This window comes from Mixophyes fleayi, chromosome 1 (genome assembly GCF_038048845.1).
Source record: "Mixophyes fleayi isolate aMixFle1 chromosome 1, aMixFle1.hap1, whole genome shotgun sequence".
Lineage (NCBI taxonomy): Eukaryota > Metazoa > Chordata > Amphibia > Anura > Limnodynastidae > Mixophyes > Mixophyes fleayi.
The window spans coordinates 41,320,675-41,344,083 of record NC_134402.1 but is presented as its reverse complement, the minus strand read 5'-3'; the positions used below and the strand labels follow the sequence as shown (position 1 = coordinate 41,344,083).

Below are 23,409 nucleotides of genomic sequence, written 5' to 3'. Positions count from 1 at the left end.
AAGTATGGGTAATGGGTCAGTGATTGGTTAAAAACATACTTGCCAACTTATGGCAAGTATGATCCGGGAGCCTGACGGGGAAGGTGGGCGTGCAGGGGGCGGGTCTCTGAATATCGCACCATTTTGGCCCTGCCCCGTGACATAATGACGCAAACCACATCATTTTACAGTGGGGGCGGTTTTGGACCTAGTGGGCAGTGAAGTGGGCAGATCCGGGATATTGCCACACTCTCCCGGGAGTCCATGAGACTGACGCAAATGCGGGAGTCTCCTGGACATTCCTAGAGAGTTGGCAAGTATGGTTAAAAAGTAAACTGAAAACTTCCACCTAATCACAATGGTAAATCACACAGCAGATAATGAAACGTTGCTGTACTATTTTAAATAGCAAAGCAGAGCACTTGTTTCTTGCTTTCAGTTCCTGCAGTGATGGCCACGCCCTCTCAGTGATGGCCACGCCCTCTCAGTGATGGTCACGCCCTCTCAGTGATGCACCACTGCATATCATGTACTTGGGAGATCCTGCAAAATTTTCCTATGGGCCCCAAATATGTCTAGTTATGTCCCCGGCTGGAGACCTGTCAAAAACTGTTTCAGCGGGCACTTTTCTAGGCTCCACTAAGAGGAAGGAGCAGACCAGTTTATTAAGTGCAGGACCTTATACATTGGCACCCATGGCATTCCTCGATAGCCAGTTCTGCTGATAGCAGATAACAATAGCTACCTTTTAATTTTTTTTTTTAAATGGTCATTTGCTTTCACCAAAGGCTAAATTGTGATTCCATGAGATGTGGTGAGCCACAGGTTTCCTAAGACATCCATAGGCAATTATGGGACATATTGTAGTGATTTCTTTGCACACTGTCACAGCACTTAGACATACACAGTTTCCTGCCTAATCCAGAGCTTATGTGAAACCAAGGTTCCTTATGAATCCATATATAATATAAAATAATTTTTTTAGTCCCTTATTTTTTAATTTTTTAATTCATTATTAAGAAGATATGATCCTCTTTAAATTATAGAAGAAACATGAATATGTATTAACTTCTATGTGTCATATGAATGTGTGGTCAATAACTATTTTTCCTCTGTATATTTCTTTCATGTGGGATATACTTCAAACTAATATATGGAATGGCCGAATCCTATCAAAGAAAATTCGATAGGATGAAAGAATTGTTATCACACATACAAACATATCCGTTTCTTTGACCATTTTAAAATGTATTAGAATTAATTAGAATAGCAGGATTCCTTTTGTTACCAGACTTAGAATGCCACAATTATTTTATGATACAAAGTGTTTTTCCCTGACTCGAGGAACTGCGCATGCCCGACCGGAAGTGGGGCAAAGCACCGCTCTCGTTACGGAGACATGCCAGGAGAGAATGGAAGGATACACTATTGTAATGAATTTGGGTTGTGGAGTGACCACTGTTTGCATGCAAAGTACTATGTGTGATGTATTAGGATCCGAGGAAGATTTGAATTACACACGCCAACCGGAAGTGGGGCATTTATCTATATCCGGTATAGCGATGGGATGGAGGACTCACATCACGGAAGGAAGTGAATTTCCAAGCCTCTCTTTCACACAGAGACAGGATATAAATACTGCCTAATATTATATGGAGAAATATCAGCCTTGAGAAAGACTCAGAGAGAGTTGAAACGCGTTGGCGATAGCGGGACCTGACCTGGATGGGGAACAGATCTGGAACTTTGTTGTGATCCATGCCTGTGTTCTATCTTCATCTGGTATGAGTCCCTGACTTATCCATTTTGGGATTGTTTTTAATTTGTTTTAAGTAAACTTGTTTTTAATGTTTATATCAGAAGTAAAACAGTGTTGCACTAGATTCTTCCTGTCTTCATTTCATTCATATGCACCATGGAGAATATAACTGCATCCAAATGAAGGAGAGGGAGAAGGAATCAAGTGCGCATTTTGTCTGAAGGCTGGTTTAAAGTGGAAACACTGTAAGCATATGTCCATTGGGGTCAAGGTGCCACAGAAAATCCACAGACCTGCATTTTATTTGGGTGTCTTAAATTGAGTATTCACTTGGTGTTTGAAGTAAACTAGTGGTGACTAGAGAGTGGGCGTTTAAACATGTTACACTATGTCATACCTCTTTAAGTTTTAGCCATGTGAATGAGCTGACCTAATACTGATATATCGAAGAAGGGGCGCTCCACTCTCTTTTGGGATACAATTTGATGCCAAATGTACGTATATGGTTGATTTGTATTATTATCTACATGCATGTTTGAAGTAAGGACGTTCCATCTCTGTTGAGACCATAGATTGGCACCTTATGTATGTACACAACTGATATTATAATACACAGTTTCCTGCCTAATCCAGAGCTTATGTGAAACCAAGGTTCCTTATGATAAAGATGTCACAGTGCAAATTGCCTGCAGCTGTTTGCTATAGAAAGGAAATTAAATAGAAATAGATACACACTTTAATAAAGTACACATTTCCTCCCACACGGGCAAGCATTTATTTCACATCTTCAAATACAGTATGAATGAGCCATGTGTTGATGAGGTTACATTTCATATCTGCAAAACAACATTTACATTGAAAATAAGTCAGTTAGATAAATGTTTTGTTTTAGATTATGTAATACATATAAAAAACAAATAGTAAAAATGTTTTGTTATCATACGTTCCCTTTAGTAAGGAAAGTACAGGAGCATATTGGGCCATATCCCACATAATCACCATTCCCCCTACCCATAGTTGCCAACTCTCCCGGACTCCCGGGTGAGTGTGGCAATCTCCCGAATTCTGCCTACTTCACTAGGAAGTGCCCCACTTCCTAGTGAAGTGGGCAGAATTAGCTCCCAAACACCGCGATTCCAGGAATCGCAGCGTTTGGCCACGCCCCCCGCTGTCAAATGACGCGTTTTGCGTCATGACGTCACGAGGGCGGGTCCAAAATGGCACGCATTTTGGGCCCCCGTCACGCCCGCCTCCCATTACAGGCTCCCGGAAAACAAATCTTCAAAATTGATAAGTATGCCCCTACCTTGTGATATGCGTTGGTTTAAATACGGTTGAAAATACGCTAAAGTTCCATGCTTATTTTTTAAGAACAACTAGCGTGCTAGCTGAGTTCTGCCTTAAATCCATTCCTATATTAGCAGAATTTGTTAAATGTTTACAGCGTTGGTTGCTACACTCATGTTAAAGTATGATATACATTTTGTAATTATGTTTATTCGATAATTGTTCGATTTCTTATCTTTCTTACACCAGTCCCTCTATGCATTTACCATTGCAATCACTACCAAATTTGTAACTAACGAACATTTTTGCAACTTCACTTCTAATCATCATTATCATCATTTATTTATATAGCGCCTCTAATTCCGCAACGCTGTACAGAGAACTCATTCACATCAGTCCCTGCCCCATTGGAGCTTACAGTCTAAATTCCCTAATATAGACACACGCTCACACACAGACAGAGAGAGACTAGGGTCAATTTTGATATCAGCCAATTAACCTACCAGTATGTTTTTGGAGTGTGGGTGGAAACCGGAGCACCCGGAGGAAACCCACGCAAACACGGGGAGAACATACAAACTCTACACAGGTAAGGCCATGGTCGGGAATTGAACTCATGACCCCAGTGCTGTGAGGCAGAAGTGCTAACCACTACGCCACCTTGCTGCCCAAAGTGTTTTTTCGTCTTTAGAGACTCTCTTGTCAGATTCATAGTCAAAATAAACTAAATAATGAGGAGGATAGCCCTTCAGAGTGTCCCTGATGACATGAGATGATTTTAGAAATCACCAACATTATGTGTGCGAGGGGGGTGGGGATTACATACATTTCAAAACGAAAAGTAAAAAAGTGTCAATAGCTGCAGACTAAGCCTACACAGACACATAGGACTAGGCAAACATAATTTAAATCTAATTTCCTAAGCATAAACGTTTGCGGACATTCACTAGGGAGACACGCCTGCACTAATGGCTGTAAACAAAATAAATACCTCTACAGAAAACTGTGTGACTGCACAAACAAGTGTGCGCTCAAGTAGATAATATAGCCGTGAGCAATGAATGCAGTGGTATCAGATGTGGAGGTAATTCCGCAATCATCTAATCAGAAAACTAGATAATGATGCCGGCGGATGCCATCATCATCATAATCCACACTTGCCAACTCTCCTGGAATGTTCGGGATACTCCCGGATTCCGGATGGGTCTCCCGGACTCCCGGGAGAGTATAGCAGCCTCCCGCATCTGCCCACTTCGCTAGGAAGTGGGCAGAAATAGATCTAAAATGCAGCGATTCCCTGAGATTTGCGGCATTTGGCCAAAATGACATGATTTTCTGAGTCCCGCCCCCCGCACGCCCACCTCCCCCCAGCAGCTCCTGGACGACAACTATAAGAAGTTGGCAAGTATGTCATAATCACGTATTTACATCAGTCCTGTAATAGGTGCAAAAGATACACCTCCTCAGGGGCGCACGCAGGATTGTCAGGGGGGGTTTCGTATCGGCAGCACTGTCCTATACAGCAGCCGCGGCGCTGTCAAAGAAGCGTCCGTGGCGGTGCTGTATACAATACAGCACCGCTGCGGACGCTTCTTTGACAGCGCCGCGGCTGCTGTATAGGATAGTGCCGCTATGGCGGCCCCTTAGTTAGCGCAGGGGGGGGGGGGTTTCTGGAGACTCAGAAACCCCCCCTGTGTGCGCCACTGCTCCTAACAGGCGCTTATACACAGAATTGCTAGTGTGCATTGGCCGCATTTGAATGAACACTTACCGTCCTTACTGTACTCGACCTCTGTTAGACCTCACCCTCCCTCCCCCATTCTGCCACTCAAGTCATAAGGAATGGCGAGTGTCAGATGCGTGCAAGTGTGCATGCGCGCATATACTGTACGTCCGTTCTCTTACTGAGCACGCACAGAGTGGAGTCACGGATATTATGCTGTCGTTGCACTCGCTCTGCATCAGGACCTGTGTTTGCAACTAAGTAAAACAAGTGCTCCTTATGGCTTTGTCTTACAGCCTTTTCCTTAATATTGTATATATTACCCTATAAATCAAAAATTAACATTTACAAGTCTTAACAGATGTTGCTGCCAGGGTTAGTATCTTAAAGAAACAAGCAGAATAAATTGATTCTCAATCCACTAATTTTATATTTCTTTCAGCTCAAGACCACAGGAGATTCCCTTATGAATGGCTGCTGCAGGCTATTGATGGCACGCACAGGGGTCTGTCTCATCAATTTAAGAATGTCAAACCTTCGCTTCATAGAAGTAGCTCGTAGCCTCATTCACTGACTGAGGTCACGTTTTTAGAGAAACTATATATTCCGTGCTGCTTCTCTATGACAGTATCTGGGGGATGTAATTTACCAGTGACCTGTCATGTCTGTAGGCTCTGACTGCATGGTCTACAAGCTGCTGACAAAACGAAAAGCAATTCTGTTTAGTCTTGAATTTATGTACTAATATTAAACTGCTTGAAATAAAAATTACAGATGTATGTTTAAATATATTGTTTGTGCACATTAGATCACTGAAACAAGAGACATTATCTTACCCTGTTTTTCTGCAGTAGGAAGATATTGGCTAAAACTTGTTTTTTTTTGCTTTTTTTAATGGCTAAAATTTGTTATTTTGCAACAGAATGTTTAAAAACTTTTTTTCCAAACATTTTTATTGAAGATCAAACAATATAAATACTCACACTCAGGTAATATGTCGCAATATATACCTAGGGAGCTGCTGATACAGAGTACCCCAACTCAGTTAAACATGAACAAGTATGATCAGCACCTCACCTATGGTACTGGTGATATCACCTAGTAAATTGCTGGGTGCAATGAGACAATAGTTATATATTAAGCAATGTATTACATGTATATTGCTGGTTTAAAATGTCAATAGACAAAATGAAATCCTTTAAATAATCATTCATATCACCTGGCTGCCAAATTATCTATACACATTCACTGCAACAATGTTGTTGATACCTTATTGACATGCTCATCTAGGCAAATGTCCAATTATAATGAGTCTGTATCATTAATATATTAGCAGTGTTAATATTCCATATTCAATCTTGATAACTTTCAACGCTAGGTAAAAATTATGTTGTCAACAGTCACTCATAGGAATTTTCCTCATAATGGTGTTTTTAGTTAATCAATATGTTTGGCAGTAGCGTGGGATCAGATAGACAGGCGACATATAGCGGTGAAACACCCTACTCACAGGTCGGTGTCAATGCTTCCAAACTGCTAGCGTCCTCCTAATAAGTCCACCCGCTCGTTCTGCCTCTTTCGAATCTTAATATCCGGCACTTGCACTGTAGATGTTACGCATACGCATGCGGCGATAATGAATTCATTATATCCCTGAGGAAGGCTTCTGTGCTTGGAGCTGAAACGCGTTGAAATATGTCATATCAAATTGTCAACATTGAATGAGATTTCACAGATCTATTGCCTGATGGCACTGCAAGTTAATAGAGACATCGCCGCATGCGCATGTGTTTTAATTATGTGTTTTAATTATTAAAGCGGTTGATGGAGTGTCATAGAAATAGTTGATCATTGCTATAAAGTCTGTTCCAAATTCCCTGTTATCCAATACAGCTGACAAAAATGACCAAGCTACTGTATCAAATTGGTGCGAGGTTAACAGGAAAGGCAGAATGATTTGAAGGCGTTTGCCCATAATGCAAGAAAGGAATTTAACATCCAAATTCAGCCATGGGATGGGGCGATGTGATAGGAGGACATCAACATAGGGTCTTTGTTTGGCTTTGGAATGAGAGTAGTATATGCCTGATTGAAAGATGGGTAGTGGGGGTGATGGTGGTGGTGGATACTTCGGTAGAGTTCTAACAAAGTTGAAACCAGTTCTACTTTCAAGAGTTTATAGTATTTGCTTGAATAACCATCAAGACCAGGGGAATTTTGCATTTTCAGGTCCGAAATCGTGTCTGAGGTCTCTTGTGTGGTGATATCAACATTCAATCGGTCCTGCTGACTAGAGGAGAGTATGGGTAAGTGGACGTCTTGTAATAAATCATTTAGAAGGGAGTTGTTTGGTGGGGTGGTTGTATATAGCGTCTGGTAATTTTGAAGGAAAGCATCAGCTATATCTCTATAGACATATGCCAGAAGTCTGCCAGCTCTATAGCCCCATCTATATGCAGTCTATTCTGGATTGTGCCTGAGCTGGCAGGAAATTTTCTAATGTGAGCTTTGCCTGTTTGTAGATGTCTAATTTTGTGTCATTAGGGTTGGGAAAGTAAGCATTGTACAGTCATGGCCAAAAGTTTTGAGAATGACACAAGTATTGATTTTCACAAAGTTTACTGCTTCATTCAGTGTTTTAGACCTTTTGTCAGATGTTGCTATGGTATACTGAAGTAAAATTATAAGCATTTCATAAGTGTCAAAGGCTTTTATTGACAATTACATTAAGTTTATGCAAAGAGTCAATATTTGCAGTGTTGACCCTTCTTTTTGAAGACCTCTGCAATTCGCCCTGGCATTCAACTTTTGGGCCACATACTGACTGATGGCCACCCATTCTTGCCTAATCAATGCTTGGAGTTTGTCAGAATTTGTGGGATTTTGTTTGTCCACCCGCCTCTTGAAAATTGACCACAAGTTCTCAATGAAATTAAGGTCTGGGGAGTCTTCTGGCCAAAATTCTGATGTTTTGATCCCCGAGCCACTTAGTTATCACTTTTTCCTTAGGGCAAGGAGCTCCATTATGCTGCAAAAGGCATTGTTTGTCACCAAAGTGTTCTTGGATGGTTGGGAGAAGTTGCTCTTGGAGGATGTTTTGGTACCATTCTTTATTCATGGCTGTGTTCTTAGGCAAAATAGTGAGTGAGCCCACTCCCTTGGCTGAGAAGCAACCCCACACATGAATGGTCTCAGGATGCTTTACTGTTGGCATGACACAGGACTGATGGTAACATTCACCTGTCCTTCCATTTTTCCAGATGTCCCAAACAATCTGAAAGGGGATTCATCAGAGGAAATGACTTTACCCCAGTCCTCAGCAGTCCAGCCCCTGTACCTTTTTCAGAGTATCAGTCCCTGATGTTTTTCCTGGAGAGAAGTTGCCTCTTTGCTGGCCTTTTTGACACCAGACCATTCTCCAAAAGTCTTCGCCTCACTGTGCATGTAGGTGCACTCACACCTGCCTGCTTCCAATCTTGAGCAAGCTCTGCACTGGTGGTGCCCCGATCCAGCAGCTGAATCAACTTTAGGAGACGGTCCTGGTGCTTGATGAACGTTCTTGGGTGCCCTGAAGCCTTCTTCACAACTATTAAACCTCTCTCCTTGAAGTTTTTGATGATCCGATAAATGGTTGATATAGGTGCATTGTTACTAGCAGCCATATCCTTGCTTGTGAAGCCCTTTTTGTGCAAAGCAATGATGACTGCATGTGTTTCCTTGCAGATAACCATGGTTAAGAGAGGAAGAACAATGATTTCAAGAACTACCCTCCTTTTAAAGCTTCGAGTCTGTTATTTTAACGCAATCAGCATGACAGAGTGATCTCCAGCCTTGTCATTGTCAGCACTCTCACCTGGGTTAACGAGATAATCATTGGACCTTTTGTGGTAGGGCTGAAATGCCGTGGAAATGTTGTTTTTGGGTTAAAGTTCATTGTCATGGTAAAGAAGGAATTTGAAATTAAATGCAATTCATCTGATCACTCTTCATGACATTCTAGAGTATATGCAAATTGCCATCATAAAAACTAAGGCCTGCAGACTTTATGAAAACCAATACTTGTATCATTCTCAAAAATTTTGCCCATGACTGCTTTGGGTTCTTATAGTTTATGTTAGCGATTGGTAGGTTTCCCTTTTTCTGATTGGCCGTGTATGTTATTATGTTCCCCCGCATCACTGCCTTGGAAGTCTCCCAAAATAACATTGTATTGTCAAAATGATCGATGTTATTATCTAGATAATCCATTCAATGGTGTTTAAGATGTTGTTTAAAGTTGTGTAAAAGAGTGTCTTATAAAAACATATACGCAGTTATCAGGATGAGCCTGTTTACCTGTGCTCATGGCAAACGTGCCAACTTGTGTCTTCCACATGATTTAGAATCATGCCACATATTTGCCTAGGAATCAAAACTCACCATGTGATTAGTGCTATATGAGCTGCTAGAGTTCACTGTAGGACAAGCAATCGGAGATATTGATCAATAACAGCACATGTTGCTTTCTAATGGTTACTTTGAGATAACTAATGATGCTGCAGACTTACTGTAAAACTGGGATTATTTCATACACTGGACAACTGGGTCACTGTAAAGTGTTGCATAATTAGGGAATGCATAATGTTCTGGACAATTTGGGCTATGTAATGCTTTAAAAGATTTTTTGATATTGAGTGTGCTAGACACCCAGGGCTATGGAATGGGATAGATAATGTATACAATTCAGGCTAGTTCCTCTGCTGGGCTCTATAATGTCCTAGAAATATAGTGTACTGTCACTACAAGGACGTCAGTGGCAATACATGTTGATGTATGCCAATTGGCCCGTGCATGCTCGGAAGAGCAGAGCCGGGGACTTAGGAGGGTTGACCAGCATTGCCAAATTTTGCAAAGGAGTCCAGCAATGCATATTCCACCCATGTGTGATGACTTTATCTTGATACACCAATCAAAGAGTGCTGTCTGGCTGCAATAAAGTAATATTCGCTGTTGGAATTAAAAAATACCCCATAGTATACTATGAAATTGAGCCATGCAGGCAATATTATTTTAATGTCTTTCTTTGTAACAGTGAGCTGCAAAATTGAACTTCAAACGGCGAATGCAACTGCACCAGTCAAACCCAAATGAATGAAGTCATACTGCCCTCAAGCCTGCCAAATTGAATATAATTTCAAACTAGTTAGAATAATTTGAGTATTTTTAGTACAATGCATGGATCAGCGTATAGTGTTATAGTTATGTTCAGCTAGCTCAGTTGTTCCTCACCAATGTGTCAGGACATCTACAGGTTAGATGTAACATAAGAAGTGTTAAGTAAATTGAGTACAATTACAATACCCAAATTATCACCTCCGATCAGAGTGTATGTCTGAGTAATGTCATTTACATGGCAGCCTTTTGTGTCTCTGCCTACTCAATAGGATATTAGAGCATGACACGGGCACTCGCTGACACTTACCAACAGACAGCCTGACTTTGTTCAGCTATGGAAAATGATGATTGTACAATTCTACTGACAATGCATCTTGACTGTTATATCATTGATGGAATAATATACCCAGTAACTAACATACAAGCGGTAATATGCAGTCATCCATACAAACAGGAGAAGAGCAGACAATAGAGAGTGGTATAGCATAATGGTGTTGTTTAGTTGTCTGTACACAAAAAGAGAAGGTACTGAAAATTGCATCTAACATAAAGAACAAGTGGTACTGTGCAGTTGTTTATATATGTAGAATAAGAATCTGTAGTGAGAATTAGGGGACTTTACTTTTAGGATAAATGAGACGTTTTGCTGTCTAGTTGTCCATATATAAATAGAATAAGAACAGGCACTGAACAAGCAGTAGTCCTGTGTGGTTTACCATACATACAGAATTAAAGTAGAAATAAGTAATTGCAACTAGCAGAATAAGTAAAGAGATATTATGTTGTCCATACATCACTGAGAACACAGGGAATAACATATATGTACACTAATCTTACATGTTTCTCTTTAACCACTACTGCATCAATGAGGGAACTGACCAACAATGAGATGTGGTGACATCGCCCCCTCCCTCTATTTCCTTTGTCAGCCCTAGTTTGATGCTGCAGCATAATTGGTCAATGGCAGACTCACTGTGGTTTGCAGTACATGTGTGACAGAGGCTGTAAGGTATAACTGTGATGGAACCTCCTGCTTAATTTAGGGCTGTAGCATGTTATCCGATTGTAGATAATGACAGTGTTGTTCCTTTGTATAGATGTTCTGCTGTCATTCAAAGAATGGCACCCACTCTATAAGGTGATTCACCTCAGTTATTTGGGAACAGTAATCTCCCCAGACTCTGGGGTGGTAGAATGGTATGGAATAAAGAACTATTGGTATTAATCATAGAAATAGGATTTTTCCTTATATTTTCTCTGAAAATAGTTATGGAGAGTTTACTTCTTTTTTTTTTTTTATAAAAGAAAAGCCTTTCTTATCAAAAAAGAAATTATATTCACATAGATGCACCTTGAGTCACTGCTTTACTCATCACATGGACTTGTGCTGAGATAGAACCAAAAAACAGAAAGATTGCCTCACCCTTGATGATGAAGGAGGAATACATGTCTGGGGCTGTCTATCATGGTTTGGCTTGAGTCCCTTAATTCAATTGATGGGAAATGTGAATGCTACAACATACATTGACATTCTGCTTCCACCTTTGTGGCAACAGTTTAGGGAGGGCCCTTTCCTGTTTCAACATAAAAATACCCCCATGAACAAAGTGAGGTCCATAAAAAAACAAAACGTTTTCTGAGTTGGCGTGGAAGAAGCCTGTTAGGGATGAGCTGGGTGTTCCCTGCGTCTATGCTTTTAATGAAGCCTGAGCTGCTGAACAGGTGTGTCTCCTTCTGAAGAACTGTTTTCTGCATACTTGCATTCAATTAGTCCAGAGCTGCAGTGCAGGTGTGCCTTTCTTTGAATAGCTGATTAATGAGCTGCACTATTTAAGACCTCTGCTACCCACATACCTTTGCCAGTGATAGCGTTCTGTGCTAGTTTCCTGGTTGCTGTGCACTCTGGTTCCTGATCCACTGAAACTACAGTGCTGATCTCTGATTCCTAGCTATGAACTCATTGGAAGTTTTTATAAACTTCATCATCTCACAGACCTTCATTTACTACAGCATGTTATTTCCAGGTAGCTATATACCCCATGTATAGTATCTTTGCTGCTCCTTACATCTAGCACTGACGGGCTTTGTACTTTTTTCAGTAGCTTCTACTGTAGTGCTTGGACTGTCATACGTTTGAGCTATCTGCATATCTGTTTTCTCTATATCCTGAGTCTCCAGCATTTGTGTATACATCACACTATTCCAGATTCAGAATTCAGTACCTATTTCATCTTATCTGGTGCAAAACTGTTACTTCTACATACAATTGCCTAAGTTGTTTAGGAACATTACCATATTATCTGCATTACCTCAAGTTTACATAGACTGTTGCTTCTACCTGCAATTGCCAAAGTTGTTCAGTAAATCTTACCATAACAAGACTGCTCCTGTTATTGCATTCCTGCATTTTTCTGCTGTTTACGATTTATCTGTAAATAGGCTATAATAAACTTTTGTTTATCTCTCAACATGGTCCTCATATCTCTGCTTTTGTTTCCAAACAAACCCCAACCCCATGGAACACCATTGGCCTGCATTGGCATGCTGACTGCGTGTCAGGCCTTATCATCCAACATCTGTGCCAGAACTCACTAATGCTCTTATGGCTAATACACCGGGAGTGTATTTAACGCTGTAATAATAATATTTGAGCTCTTGACCAGGTGTTCCCCAATAGGAATCCCAATGGTGTGATCCAATCATAAAAAATAAAAATAATTTTGACACAATCGTGTAATATTGTATGAATTAATATACAGGTATAATAAACATTCAAAATATATAGTTTGTGATTCTTTTTGGTTTTTTTTATTCTTTCTCAGTGTGACTTCCCCTTTGTGAGAACTTACAAGACCAAAGCTTGTGGGTCACTCATCATATAGTGTAATTCTGTGAACCGCATTCGGTAGTGAATATCCCCTCAAGGTAGAGCACTTACTGGAAACAGTCTTGGTTTTTCACATATCTCAAGCCTCAATGGCTCCTCAATAGTATATGTAGGGATGTTTTGACAAAATCATGAAGATAAAATTCCCATATGGATTGTTGCCATGTAAAATAAAATAAAATAAATATCTAGTGCAATACGTTTTTCAAAAAAAATAAATCAAAATGTATTATTTTGCAGTAGAACAATTAAAAATTCAAACAGGCAAATATAATGTGCAGGTATACCTACCAGAAAGATGCAGATAGCAAGCTTATCAAATAGATGTCATATGAGCCCTGAGAGAAATGATAGCTGACAACCCTTATCCATTGAAGTAGTAGCTCCTCCCTCACATAGCCAGTATTATCTGATGCGTTTTGGCCCAAAAAAATGGGGTATTTTTCAACTGTTGTGAGCCAGCAATCGGCTGACACATCCATCAGACAGACAGACACAACTTCTCAGCACTGCACAGCTAAAGCATTGCCAGAGGGTAAGCTTGCGAGCACATCCCTCTTACCTTTCTGTCTCTCTGTATTGTAAGGAGGAGAAGCGTTGGTAAGGGCTTTGCAAGTGAGGGTAAAGAGCTTGAACTGAATTCTGAAATGGATAGGGAGACTGTACAGGGATTTACGCAGAGGAACAGTGGAAGAGGTGTAGCAGGAGAGGAAGATGAGTGAGCCTAGCAGCAGCATTCTGTATGGATTGAAGGCCAGAAATATGAGAGTCAGGAAGGCCAGTGTGAAGGAGGTTGCAATAGTCGAGATGAGAAATAAAAATCAATGGACCAGGATTTTGGTTGCTTCCAGAGAGTGGAAGGGACGGATTTTTGTGATATTACGGAGAAGGAACTGGCAGGATTTAGTGAGGGACTGGATATGGTGGTAAAGCTGAGGACTGAGTCAAGGGTGACTCCAAGTCATCTGGCTTGGGTGACAGGAGAAAGAGTGATGTTGTCAACCAAGAGGGAGATATTGGAAGGGATAGCAACATTGGCAGGAGGAAAGATGATGAGCTCAGATTTGGAGATATTGAGTTTCAGGAAGCACTGTGACAACCAGGTAGTTACAGCAAAGAGACAGCTAGATACCTGAGTTAGGAAGGCGAGAGAGAGATCATCGGAGGACAGACAGATTTGCGTGTCATCATAGAGGTGGCATTGGAAAACAAATGATTGAATGACTTCACCAAGAGAGGTGGTGTAGAGAAAGAAGAGCAGTGGGCCAGGGATAGAGTCTTGTGGGACTCAAATAGAAATTGGGAGAGCGTGGAGAAAGAATCAGAAGCAGACACGTTAAAAGAATGTCCAGAGAGGTAGGAGGTAACAAACCAGGAGAGAGCTGTTTCGCAAAGACCTAGGGAGTGAATGGTAGTAAGGAGAAGAGAATGATCCATGGTGTCAAAAGCAGCAGAGAGGTCGAGGAGTATGAGAATGGAGAAGTGACCTTTGGACTTAGCTGAGAGTAAGTCATTTGTTACTTTAGTAGGGCAGTTTCAGTTGAGTGAAGGGGATGGAAGCCAAACTAGAGAGGGTCAAGAATAGAGTGGGAAGAAAGAAAGTGGGTCAGACGATTAAAGACAAGTCGTTTGAGAATTTTAGAAGCATAGGGAAGCAGAGATATTGGGCGATAGTTAGAGAAAGAGGATGGGTCATGGGAAGGTTTCTGGAGAATAGGGGAGATGAGAGCATGCTCAAAGGCAGAGGGAAGATGCCAGTGGACTGAGAAAAGTTAAAGAGGTGAGCAAGGTGACAACAGGCAGTGGGAGAAAGGGAGCGGATCGAGAGGACAGGTTGTAGAGAAGAGAGAGGATCTCTGGCACAGTTACAGGTAGAAACCAAGGGTGGTAGAGTGAGTGACAGATAGAACAGGTGGGGGAGAGGCAAGACTGATGAGAACATATATCATTCTGCAGAGAGTCAATTTTGTCTTTGAAGTATGTGGCGAAGTCAAGAGCAGTGATGGACGAAGGGGGTGGAGGTGGGGGAGGATACAGTAGAGAATTAATGGTAGCAAAGAGGCATTGGGGTTTATTGGACAGGGAGATGAGGGATGTAAAATAGCTTTGTTTGGCAAGAGAGAGGGCAGAAAAGTATGAATAAAGGATGAATTTACAGTGGGTGAAGTCAGCAATGGAGCGTGATTTCCTCCATTGGTGGTCAGAGCACTTTTGGAGGAAATGAGAAAGAGGAGAGTGCCAGGGTTGAGGTTTAGATTGGCGGGGAGGAAGTGGGGTGGCGGGGACTGCCATGTCAAGGGCAACAGAGAGCGAGGAGTTGTAAAGAGAGACAGCAGCGTTGGGACATGATAGGGAAGAAATGGGAGCGAGTAAGGGTTCGAGGCAGGACGCAAAGATAATGGGGTCAATGCTGCTGATGGGATGCAGGGTGCAAGCAACTTTGGATGGCAGCGGGGGGCCAGGGGTTAAGGTGACGATAAAGGAAAGGAGATTGTGGTCAGAGAGGGGGAAGACAGAATTGGAGAAGTTGGAGATGTCACAGAGATGGGGGAACACTAGGTCCAGGGAATGGTTACCTCGGTGGGTAATGGAAGTTGTCCATTGGGAGAGGCTAAAAAAGGAAGTGAGGGTGAAGAGTTTAAAGGCAGCAGTAGTAATAGGAGGGTCGGTAGGGATTTCAAATTCTACAATAATAATAGTAGGAAGATCAGAAGAAAGTAAATGGGAAAGCCAGGCGGCAAAGTTAAAGAAATTGGGAGGAAAGGCCATGGAGGGCAATAGATAACAGCAACATGAAGGTGAAGAGGTGAATAAATGTTAATAAACAATAATAAATAAATTATATATCATAATTAAATAGTAGTTGTTCAGGGTGTGTCTCTTCTACAGGGCCGTTCCTTATTTCCATAAAGAACATAACATTTGTTAAATAGGAAGTAGACTCAATTATATCTCAGGGCTACACTTTAAGCAATTCAATATGCCTACTTATTTTACACTCAAAATGCAAATCCTGGGTGTCTACATGTAAGCTGCGTATTTCCTGGAATGGATATCTGATTTAGGTCTAAAGTGCTTGATAGACACAGAACTGTTTTTCTACCATAAGCCCTAAACGTTTAACCTCTTGTGACAGTGAGCCCACAGAGTTTTTGTGACAAAAATCTCTCCCAATAGGAATGCATTCATACTAGTGATATGTAAGTGAATATTGTTGGCTGAACTTTGGGGCAAGGGGCATCTGGTGTCATAGTGGACTACCTTGGGCTGGGTCACTGGGCTACTTGCATTTTTTTCCTTTTAAATGTTCTGAAAAGGCTGCTGAGCCAAACCTATTCCCCTGGGCTAATATTTCCAATTCAGCCTCTGTTCTTTAACAAATGAAATCAATATATATAGCATTTTGTGGTTTTCGAGCTGTCACAGTATCTCTGGTGGATTTTATCTTCTTATTTCTGATTTTGCAGCTTGTCACTTATGATACGTGGCTCTACGTTGTGAGTAGGCGAAAGTAATCTTCATCTTCAGGGTTGAACAATAAATTCTAGTTTACAGCAATTGAAATGTGTTATATTATCTTGGACATTATGGAAAAGCATATGTATACAGCGGCTCTATTGTTTTCAGCTGTGTTTAAGAAAATATTGTTCTATTTACATTTCATTGTCATAACACTGCTTTAGAGGTTAATGGTCCTTAAGATAAAGTAAACACATTCCATATGAATTTGAGGTTATGAAGGATGAAACTCAATGTGTTTGTTAGTGTAGCATTAAAATTCTTAAGAAGGCAGTAAATGAAATATGTCAACTGAATTGCCTGCTCACAACAGATAATCTTAAATTAAGAACAATCAGAAGAATTTAAATACAACGGGCCTGATTCATTACTGATCTTGTCTTGTGCTGAAGTTGTATTTTAAGAACAAATGAAGAGATAAGAAAGTCGTGATTCAACAAGGAACGTAAGTTCAAAGACACGTCCATTTTAAGCAGTTTACACAACGGAAAATAAGATGCAAGGGATCTTTAGCAGTCAGTTCATCTAAATATACACTTCTTAAGATCCGCTTCTTATTTAACGATAAGATGGTGTTATATAATGACAAATGTGGGAGGTGCAAAGGGTTTGTTTACAAATGTGAAAAAATAGTAAAGTGTAAGATATTTTGCATACATAAATTACTTCTTGGGGTGCTGTTTGATGGAATCAGCAGAGGTATGCAGTGTAATGCAACTCTAAACTGTCTGCAAAGGTTAATGGGATGCAAAACACATTAGTGGCCAGGGGACTAATACTTCTTGGTGCCATATATATATATATATATATATATATATATATATATATATACACACATACATTTGGGTGGTTGTGGTGGGGATTTATTTTATTCCAAAGAAACAATTATTTGGGCCATCATGTTCGAAACCTGTGGAATGGCTAACTAGCTATCGGGCAAATGGCAGGTGGGAAAACAGTGCTTTAGGAAGACTACAATGGGCAAAAAGCAAAAACCACAACCACACAAAGCAGACAGTAAATTACTTAGGTTTACAAGTTCAGACACATATTTTAAACCCTTACTTTGTGCCATGAATTTGCTAAGGTTCGAAGTGACAAATTTAATTCTGCATTACTTTGCTTCAGGAATCTGGCCCTCTAGGTCCCAACATGGTCATGCAGACATTGAGTATCCTTGGCCCTATAATTCTAGTGCTACTTTGGCTAAACCTGCCCATCCTGGCACCTGTAGTGGTCCAGTGAACTTTTACTTACATGGAATATTGTTATCACACACACACACACACACACACACACACACACACACACACACACACACACACTGTTTAGTTAAGGGATATATTAGTTTCATACCATGGGTGGATCCCCCTATGTAGGGGTGGGGGTGCTAGTGGCATATGACCCTAGGGAATGCAGGCCAGTGCAGACTAATCAGGGCTTGCGTGCCATTATGGCAGGGGACACTATGGACACTATGCTGTTGGAGGCCAAGCAAATTAGTGATTAATAGTGAAATTGGCCGCTCCGAATTTGGTACAGTGTTTTGAATATTATTTTGGACAGTTGTTTAGGCTGTCTAGGGAGTATACAAATGTATTTTTTTATTTATGTTATGCTTTATTAATGGATTCCTGCTTCCCTCATCACAAACTTACTGATGATTTTAATTTTAAGCAACAGTGCTATTGACAGTGAGAGAGATTGGAAGGCAGTTGGTAACTCAGGCATGAGGGACAATAATAAGCTCGGTTTAGAACTTGCTGAGCTTCAGGTATCATTGTGACATCCATGGGAGGATGTAGAAAGACAGTGGTTTACAACAGATAGTGCCCCAGAGAAGAGGTGTACAATATTAAAGCACAAACTTTAGAAAATAAAACGAGCCTTGTGAGACCTCAATAGAGAGTAAGAGTGGAAGGGAGAATGTGCCAGAGGTGGATACACTACAGGAGCGGTTTGGGAGGAAGGAAGTGAACCAGGAGAGAACTGTATCACGTTGGACAATGGAGTGAAGGGTGTGTAGCAGAAGAGGGTGTTCAACAGTGTCCAAAGCAGTCGAGAGTTATAGGAGAATGAGTATTGAGAAATTACAAATATTTATATTAATTCATAAACACCTTTTCATTAATCAAATAAAACACACAAATTAAAAACAATCTATATATACAAAATCCTTTAATAAAAGTAAAAAAAACAAAAACAGATACAAACACATGGATGTTGGTTTTATTCCATGGTTAGAGATGTTGCAAGGCAGGTCATGCTGGAACCAATAATGTCTGTCTTCTTTATTTGTTTAAAATAGTAGAGAAACAGAGATCAACCTTAGGCCATTTTGAAATAAAATATTACTTGACTATGTGTACTTTGTACACGCCTGTACTTTCCAGCTGTTAAATACACTATTTCTGATGCCTTAACTGAAATGCAGCTCCCCAATAACCTAAAAGGACTAGCATTGTTAACTGTAGATACTTACATGCTTACAAAGGCAACTCCTTCATGTCCTGATGCTCCTCCATGAAATGATCCTTGCCGCACCTCCTTTGTGCTCTAGCTGACAGCTGGGTCATTAGGTCTGTTGGAATAAATTACATGCATTTGGCTATTTACTAAACGGGTGTCTGTTTCTCACTTATCCTCAAAATGAAAGATAATGTAAGGTATCTCCATTAGAACACATTGACAAATCAGTGCCTTAAAATCAATAAACAGACATTTACTTTATGTACTTTACCTGAGCATAAAAGAACATCCACATAGTGAGTCAGATATATGATTAACACAGACTATGGTTGATTACTGATTATTTTTCATTTGAGGCAGACCTCTTCTAGCTAAAGCTGGGTATACACTACAAAAATTTCGACCAACTTTTTATGCCGATCAATTTTACATGCGATCGATGGTCCGATCGCTCGGTCCATGGACTGCATACACACTAGCCTTGTTTAGGACGAGAAAGGGAAGAACGGACATCCTGTTAGCGACTTTTTAGAGCAATGACTGTAATTTCAAACTCACTGTTGTGGATCGGTCGGAAGTTTATACACACTACACAGCGGAAACGAGATTGGAACGAAAATATTAAACGGTACGACCAACCAAATGAGGCGACAATCGTCCATTTGGGCAGACTTTTGACCATCGTGTCACTGTATACACTGACCCGACTTTTGAACGAGCGGTCGTATGTCGGCTGTTTGAGCCGATTAGTGGATGAAAACAGTGTAGTGTGTACCCAGCTTAAGGCCTGGTAGTTCATCAATGAAAGCCTTTAGTTTGGTCTTTTTTCAGCTAAGCTCTAACAGTCATGCTTCAACATTATTTTTATAAGTGCTATGGTTAGAAAACTCACATCTGATAATCTCAGCAGGGGCAGAGGCAACCCTTACAGCCCGATTAGAAATTAATTGCAAATTTCAAAGGTATATATTTGTCTATCTTTAGAAAAATTAAACATGCCTTTACTTTCCTCACCAAACAATTGTCTTTTTTGGATGTTAGAGATTTTAAAAAGTGTGATATAAATCGTATTAAAAAAATATTTTAGCTTCCAAATCAGTCTGGAACTTGAAGTGACCTGCCTCCACAGTTTCACGAGGGCTGGGGATCTTTTGGATAAATATGTAACATGGGAAGTGCAAAGACACATAAGAATCATCTTAATAGATAATATATTGAAAAGCTTCACAACATCACCACCCCCCCAAAAAAAATACATACAATATATGCTAAAATTCACATTACATATGAAAATGAGATACACTGTTATTGTGGAACATAAAATATCTTACAAACACAAACTTTGTCTAGTGTCTATAAAAGAGTAAGAGAAAATATAAGTCTCAATACAAATAAAAGTCCATTATACAAATCCACACCTCTAAACTCCACTATAGACTCCTAACCAACTTCAAGTGTGCATGAAGCAGTCTTTTATAGTGGATTGTAATGAGACAAGTATATGCAGGTGTATTGCCCACTGTGATATCAGAAGACAAGATTTGATGCTGTGTTTATGCAACACTGTTTACAGGTATCTGTTGTTTAATTTTATACTGATTAAAATATGTTTGCATTTATTTCTGCTTGCGATTTATTCTGAGATGCATTTGCATAGACATTCTTATTTTAATTTTTTTAAAAAAAACATGATCCTTCATGTCGGTAATTAAGAAGGTGTGTGCAATGGATCATTTAATTATACTCATTAACACTTTAGGTTGCCACTAGTGCCTTTGTTGTGTGTATGTTGTTTCCATCTTGAACTTAGTGGTTAGACAATCCAGTTACTAACAGTAGGGTCATGAGTTCGAATCCTGACCCATTTTGCGAAATATGTCTAAATTGCATGTTGAAATTTGTGTGGCGCTACAAGAGAGACAAGCAGCTGTTCAAAATAAAGTGAATCCAAACAAATTGAAAATATCCATGGATAAACAATGCCTAAGTCCCCTAAAAAACTGCTGAAGACAAACAAATTAAAGTCCAATTATTATTAATATTACTATTATTATATTATACGTCAATGAATTTACATTGCAATTTCTTAAAACTGTGCATCTACCATGGATTTAGGGGTAAATTAGTTTATTGCAAAATTATTGACATTAATAAAAATTAAAAAAGAATAAAAGTTTTTTATGAGAGAAGTGTATGCAGGTATATGTTGTGCAAAGTTATTTGTGATTATGGGTTTTTAAAGCAAACATTGGTTTTACAACAGTTTAGTGTTTTGGCTTATTTGGCGCTGCTGGTGTGTGCAATTGTTATTTTTTCACAGTAACACTTTAGCTTGCCAGTAGCACTTGACTTGCAGGCAATGGTGTATTGTTGAGATTTCCGTTCTAGTCTACATAATGCACATATTGTTTCCATATGCATGTTGGCTTAGTGGTTAGACTATTCACCTTCCAACAGTAGGGTCATGAGTTTGAATCCTGAGTCACAGCCTTATCTCAGTGGAGTTTAAATACCCTCCCCATGTTTGTGTGGGTTCCTATGTGTCCCTTATGGAAGAGTATGCAGGGTTTATGTACGCACATTTTATTTACATAGTTAAAACAAATTAAGCTGTAATGCCTTTTATTTATACTAGCGTATTATTAGCCGTTTAAAAAAAAAAATCAAACAAGGTATAGGCTAATTATTAGATATTACACATCAACCACTTCACATTGCAGTTTATTACAACTGTGCATCCACCATGGTTGTTTTAAAAAAAAAAATAGTACATTGTTTAATGTTTGACATTAATATAAAATGTAAAATAAAAAAAATTCTGATGGAAGATGTCAAGATGTATGTTATGCATATTTAGTTGTGAGTGTTTTAAACGAACAATGCTTTTACTCTCTAGTTTTGTTATTCAGCGCTGCTACTATAGGTTTTTTGGACTTACACATGACCCCATATTTGCTTAAGTGTTAAGCAAAACGCTAAGCATTTCTTCCTATCTATCCGACGGATTCGGATGTAAACGCCTACTTTTCTTAAGTCAGTACGATCTCTGTCCAATCTCCGCCCATTCCCCGCTCTTTCCCAACCCATTTTTCTTAAGTGGTCGGAGAACTTCTTAAGTGCAGTTAAGAAGGATTTTGATCTTAACTTAAGAAATTCTTAACTTACGCAGCAGATTTCCCTTCTTATCTCCCTTTTCTGGGCATGCGCAGAGACGATTTTTGTAAGATCCGCAAAAAACGGGCAATAAGATCAGTAATGAATCAGGCCTAATGTCATTAGCAAATATCATTATGGAGACACAGAGACTGATTCAGTGCTGACTTTTGTAAGCTGGATTCTGGAGCTCACCCTTGTCCAAAACCATGGACATGGTGTGAGTGACCCCCCCTTTCCTTAAAATGTTGTGCCTAATTGTCTAAGATGCTGATTGTTAGTATAGTCATTCTGAGGAGATGCGATTAGAAAATACAGTACTGCAGTGATTCAACAAATGTTTTACTTAGTGTCAGTGAGAGAGACAGAATGTTCCTGCTGGCCCCCTTAGGCTGCTTCCAGATAAATGAAAGAGGATTTTTCTAGGTTCAACTACATCGCGTCCTGTTGCTATCAACCAGACGAACCCTCAACTCTAGCAATATTCATTACACACACACCACATGTATAAAAATACATTTCTCATATTTAACTAGCCTATCAACTTGGCAGCACGGTGGCTAAGTGGTTAGCACTTCTGCCTCACAGCACTGGGGTCATGAGTTCAATTCCCAACCATGGCCATATCTGTGTGGAGTTTGTATGTTCTCCCTGTGTTTGCGTGGATTTCCTCCGGGTGCTCCGGTTTCCTCCCACACTCCAAAAACATACTGGTAGGTTAATTGGCTGCTATCAAAAATTGACCCTAGTCTCTGTCTGTCTGTCTGTGTGTGTATGTTAGGGAATTTAGACTGTAAGCTCCAATGGGGCAGGGACTGATGTGAGTGAGTTCTCTGTACAGCGCTGCGGAATCAGTGGCACTATATAAATAAATGATGATGATGATGATGATCATACAATATAAAACAGTTATTTATACTAACATGCAACACAGCACCCCATGCAGTACAAAATGTACAAAACATTGGCAGTGGTACTGTTCTGTTGTTCATACATAAAGGATGAAAACAAATAGCGCAAATGCAGTCTGTCATACAGAACGAGAGAAGTGGTGCTATGCTGTTGTTCCTACTAATAGAATAAGACACTGAGAATGATTGCATCCAGCACATGGAATAAGAGAGGATATACTGTGCAGTTAATGATCCACAGGAGTGTTCGTGCATTTGCGTAAAAAAAAAATTCAGATGTATAATGCATTCTCCAAAAAAATACAATTATGTGTATCTTGTTAAGATTGGTGTGACTCAGAATATTATGGTAAATGCGTGTGAATGCGTAAAGCACGATGACAGGCTTTTACGTATATCATCCTGCTGCTGAGACGCAAAGTCATGCATGCAAATTAGAGAGAGTTTACTGTCAGTTAATCTTGGATTACAGGAACTAACAGTAGAAATAATGACAGAGATATATCAGAGACATACATGGAAATTAGATAGATTTTGCAGTTCGATAATCTTGGTTTACAGGAACTGA

The 23,409-nt window shown here is 39.9% G+C and overlaps 1 protein-coding gene across 1 annotated transcript in view; it reads left to right on the top strand.

Moving 5' to 3' along the window:
- Positions 1-5,374, top strand: part of SLC2A9 (solute carrier family 2 member 9) — a 326,349-nt gene extending 320,975 nt beyond the window's left edge. The window contains exon 15 of the mRNA XM_075194663.1: positions 5,191-5,374. The gene's annotated coding sequence lies outside the window, so the exon portion shown is untranslated. The remainder of the gene's footprint in view (positions 1-5,190) is intronic.
- Positions 5,375-23,409: the final 18,035 nt, after the last annotated feature.